Raw genomic sequence first — 5,562 nt, forward strand, 5'->3', positions numbered from 1 at the left:
TGTACTCTTTCTTGGTTACTTGTTGTTGGTATCTAGAAAGGCTACAGATTTTTGTAAATAAATTTTGTAACCTTCCAAGGGAATAATTTAATCTTTTCTTTTCCAATTAGTACTCTTTTAATTTCCCTCCCTTGTCTGATTGCTCTAGAAAGTATTTCAGGCACTATATTGAAAAGGAGTGGCGATAGTGGACATCCTTGTTTGGTTCCTGATTTTAATGGGAATCTTTCCAGGTTTTTTTTTTTCTCTTTCTTTTAGAATGATGTTGGCTGTGGCTTTCTTGCATATAGCTTTAATTATGATGAGGCTTGTTCCCTCCAACCCAATGTGCTTTAGGCCTTTTATCATGCATACGTGCTGAATTTTGTCAAAGGCCTCTTCTGCATTCATTGAGATGTTGTGGTTTTATCTTTGAGTTCATTTATATGATTTATGCCATTAATTGACTTGTGTATTTGACACATCCCTGAATCTCTGGAATAAAGCCTAATGGTTCATGGTGGATGATCTTTATGATTAGAGTCTGTATGTAATTTGCAAGTATTTTGTTGAGAATTTTTGCATCTATGTTCATTAAGGATATGGCCGTGAGGTTTTCTTTTTTGGCTATATCTTTGCCTAGTTTTGGTACTAGAGTGGTGCTGGATTCATAGAAGGAATTTGAGAGATCTCTTTCTATAGTTTTGAATAATTTAAGTAATGTTGGTTGGAAGTCTTCGGTAGAATTCTGCTGTAAATCCATCTGGGCCTTTTTTTTTTTTAAGTCAGGAGGTGTATTACTGTTTCAATTTCCTTATATGTTATTGGTCTGTTTAAACTGTTGATCTCTTCTTGGTTTAGCTTTGGTGATTCTCATGATTTTAAATATCCATCCTTTCTTTTACATTTTCAAATTTAATAGAGTATAGGTTTTTAAAGTATTCCTTTACAATATTCTGGATCTTTTGGGTGTCTGTTGTGATATTTCCCCTTTCATCTCTGAGGTTTTTTATTTGAATTTGCTCTTTCTTTCTTTTGCTTAACTAGGCTAAGGGTTTGTCTATCTTGTTTAGCTTTTCAAAGAACTAGTTCTTAGATTCATTAATTTTTTGTATTGTTTTCTTTGTTCCTATTTCATTAATTTCTGCCTTGATTTTTCTTGTTTTTTCTCATCTGTTGGGTTTGAGTTTCATTTGTTCTTGCCTTTCCTGGAGTCTTGAGTTGCAATGTTAAGTCACTTATTTGTGCTCTTCATGATTTTTTAATGTAGGTACCTAGAGTTATAAACTTCCCTCTTAAGACTGCTTTTAAAGTGTTCCAGAGTTTTTACTGTGCTGTATTGTCCTTTTGGTTAAATTTGAGGAATTCTTTTCTTTCTTAATCTATCCTTTGACTCACTCATCATTCGAGAGTGTGTTGTTTAATCTCCATGATTTTGAGTAGTTACTAGGGCTTCTTCTGGTGTTGATTTTAAGCTTTATTGCATTGTGGTCTGACAGAACACATGGAATTATTTCAATTTTTTTTGTATTTGTTGAAGTTTGTTTGTGCCCAGGATGTGGTCAATTTTTTAGAAAGTTCCATGAGGTGCTGAATAGAAAATGTATTCCTTGGTACTTGGGGAATATTTGGTAGATGTCTGTTAGGTCCATTTGAATTGTGATATTATTTGATTTGGATGTCTTTTTATTCTTTGTCTGGTTGACCTGTCTAATGGAGACAGTGGGGTATTTTAGTCCCTATTGTTACTGTATTGGGATTTATCATCTGTCTTAAAGTCCTGTGATTTTTTTTTTTTTGATAAATTTGTGTGCACCAGAGTTTGTTGCATATACTTTCATGATTGTATTGTCTACTTTGTTAATTGTCCTTTTGACCTGAATGAAGTGAACCTATTTTTCTCTTCTGATTAGTTTTAGTTTGAAGTCCATTTTGTCAAATATAAGAATTGCAACCCTTGCTTGTTTCTTGTTGTCATTTTCTTGGAATATTCTCTTCCATCCTTTCATCTTAGGTAGTACCTGTCATTGAAGGTGAGATGAGTTTCTTGCAGACAACAAAAGAATGGATTTTGTCTGTTTTTCTTTTCTTTCTTTCTTTATTTATATGGGGCTTTTGGATACTCTAACGTTCCCACCTCTGAAGCGGTAACCCTAATATGCTTTAGGGATTAGATAAAAGCTCCCAAGTACTTTCAACATATTTGGCCAAACAAAGTTTGAGCCAAGAACCTGGCTACTTTTCTTTAGAGTCTTTTTTCCCTAACTTCCTAGCTAATTCCTACCTCTTATTCTTATCACACCATCCTCTGAAGAGGTTACCCAGCTTGTGGAGAGGGAATTGGGACACAGGCAGTTCTGGCTTCGTCCATGCTGAACAGGGACACAGGGTGAGGCAATTGGGGTACTCCTTCAGTGGGTCTATCCAGAAGACACACAAATTGCATAACTCTTATCTGTAGGGGGAAAAGAAAGTCCTTGACTGGTGAATAGGAGATGTGAAGGAGAAGTAAAGGCAAGAATAATTAGCATTACAAGTTCTAGACAGGGAACTAGAATAAAGTCAGAACAGGGAAATTTTCAAATGTTCATATGAGAGTCCACTGGAATTTCTTGATAAGGGCTTCCAAAAGCCCTCTATTGTGTTCCTCCTCATTTTTCTTTTGTCTTCCAAGGCCGGACTCAAGAGTAATGGATTCAGAATTTGCTTTCAGACATTTCGATAGCTGTTGGAGTGGTTAGAATCAGTGTCAGTTCCCTTTCAAAGGCTTCTAGATAGTGGGAGAAAACAAATTTATCCATCAGTTTAGAACAATAGTGGGCTGTCTCCCTTAGCTACAGGTGGCACTACAGTTTTGCCAACCAAGGTTTGAAGTCTTACATCTGAGCAGCACTTTCTGATTAGGAACAAAATCATCAACAAGAAATAATTATCTAAATGACTTTTTATATGGACTTAAGCCTAATGTCTGAGAAGTGCAAACTCTTGAACTCTTAAAGAAATATACTGACCACTTTACTCTTTGGTTTTACTTTCCTTTTGGGTGTTTAAAACCATACAGTTGGCCCAAGTAAATCAATTTATTTTTACACTTATGGTCAAATGAGGATCTGTTCTTCAGGGGTCACATGGACTTGGGAGGAGCCCCTGGCTCCTTTCTTTTACCAGTTCCATCTATGTGAAGATAAGTCAAAGGTCCTCCTCAACCATATCTGCCTTTACTTGGAAGCATGGATGAGCTGTTTCCTCTGAGTTGACCCTCCTCTTTGTAGACTGGACACTGATTCAAATCCATCCCGTGGGGTCTCCATGGCCTCCCTGAACAAGATGACAGGTGCCTCACCACAGTTACAGGACATTTTGAGAGATGTTCCATAGTCCCCTGGAATTTAGTAGACCTTGGAGGGCATGGGGCAAAAACTGTCCTTTAAGTCTCTCTGACCAGATTAGTATAGGCTTCAAAGTATGGCTGTTAAACATCCAGTAAGGTTAGTTTCACCAGTCTGGTACTTTTAATTACCCTGTGCAATGTGGAGAAAGCTTGGGTAAAAAACGAAATAGTCTCAGATAAACCTTGACTAGATATATATTTTGTTATTAAACTAGTTGACTAAACCTAACCCTAACCTTATAAATTTTAAGATTATATGTATATTATCTTTGTCTCATCCTTTATATATCATAACAAACAAGCACAGACCTTCATCACTTGCTTAGGCTTTATCATTTTTCCTGTCTACTTTGGAAAATATCTCCATTCCTATATTCTTTTAACATCATTTATGTTCTCATTTTCTTTCTTCTTTTTTAAAAATAATTATGAGACATAATAGCATTAACAAATAAAATTTCCATCTATTCTAAGAATTCTTTTCCTGGGGATAATAAGGAATGCTTGATCATTTTTAAGGTTTTAGTATCAAGCCAATGTGTCATTAAAGTTTTACTGGGGAACCAATGAATTTACTAAGCTTGCTTATTGAGATAACTGAGGGGTTCTGAGATGTATGTTTGATCTGAGGGTATGCACAATGGAAAGCCTTTATCCAGCATGGATCAACCCTCCTTTTCCTAGCCTTCCATAGATTATATACTTTAGCCCTCATCAAATCCAGGATACCATGTGTGATTACTGCCAAATTTCAAACAATTGGCTGGGAAGAGTGGCTGGATACTCCTGTGAGAGTCCAATGACTCTGCTTGCCCCTCCTTTAATGAAAGAGTACAGCTGTTAATAAGCCCAATTGTGACAATGTTTGGCAAGCAGACACACCTGAAGTAGTGATGATTGTAATTATTTCATGCAGAAGAGATTGATGTAGAGCATCAGCTTATTAAAAGAACATGGAATTTAAAAGGATTTGGTTCTAGGATCCACAAATGAGGCATAACATAAGACTTTGGTTTTTCTGAGTCTGTGTTACTTCACCTAGTATAGCAGTTTCTAGATCCATCCATTTACTTGCAAGTTTCCTTATTTCATCTTTCTTTACTGCTGAATAGCACTCCATTGTGTAAATATACCACATTTTTGTTAACTACTCACCAGCTGAGGGGCACTCAGTTTGCTTCCATCTCTTAGGATGAGTCATTTGAGTATATGCCAAGGAGTGGTATAACCAGGTCATACGGTAGGTTCACTTTTAGATTTTTAAGAGTTCACACTGTTTTCCAGAGTGATTGCATGAATTTGTAATCCTACCAGCAGTGAATGAGTGTTTCCTTTCTTCATATCCTCGCTAGCATTTGGTATTATTTGTTCTCTTGATCCTAGCCTGTCTGATTGGGTTAAGGTGAAACCTTAGGGTGGTTTTAATTTTAATTACCCTAATTACTAATGAGGAGAAGGCATGACCCATGCTGGATTTTGTTTCTTAATCTGTTCAACTAGCCTGTGTCTTTTGACTGGAGAGTTCATTCCATTGATATTTAAAGTTATCATTGAAAGATATGTATTGGCTGCCATTATTTTGATTACTGTACACATATTCTTTCAGCCTATTCATGTAATCAAAGACTTTTTCTCTTTCAACTATAATAGACATTTTTGCTGAGTAAAGTATTCTGTGTTGGCATCTATAGTCATTTAGAACTGGAAGTACCTTGGTCCATATTTTTCTGGCTTTCATAGTTTTCATTGATAAATAAGCTATAATTCTGATGAGTTTTCCTTTATGTGTAAGTTGTTGTTTTTCTTTTGCAGCTTTTGGTATTCTCTCTTTGTTCTGTACATTTAGTGTTTTTACTATGATATGCCGTGGATAGTTTCTTTTCTGGTCCCTGATTCAGGGAAGCAAAACCTGGCTCCTCTTGAGCTACAATATCTTCTTATGAGCAAAATAAAGTACCAAAAGAAACATTTGAATAAAACAGAGAAACAAAGAGGATATCTTTCAGTAGCTACATGTAACCCCAATACTTGTCTCCATCCATTTAATCTAAGACTGTAACTAGGTGTGCAGTACAAGCCAGAGGAGTGGACTAAAAAGTTTGGTTGTAACAGTAATTATTATAAAACATATTTAAAAGCATAAAGATAAATTGTGCCTCAGATTAAAACTAATTATTTAAACAACACATTTT

The sequence above is a fragment of the Nannospalax galili genome, unplaced genomic scaffold (assembly GCF_000622305.1).
Source record: "Nannospalax galili isolate Female #2095 unplaced genomic scaffold, S.galili_v1.0 scaffold11233, whole genome shotgun sequence".
Taxonomy (NCBI): domain Eukaryota; kingdom Metazoa; phylum Chordata; class Mammalia; order Rodentia; family Spalacidae; genus Nannospalax; species Nannospalax galili.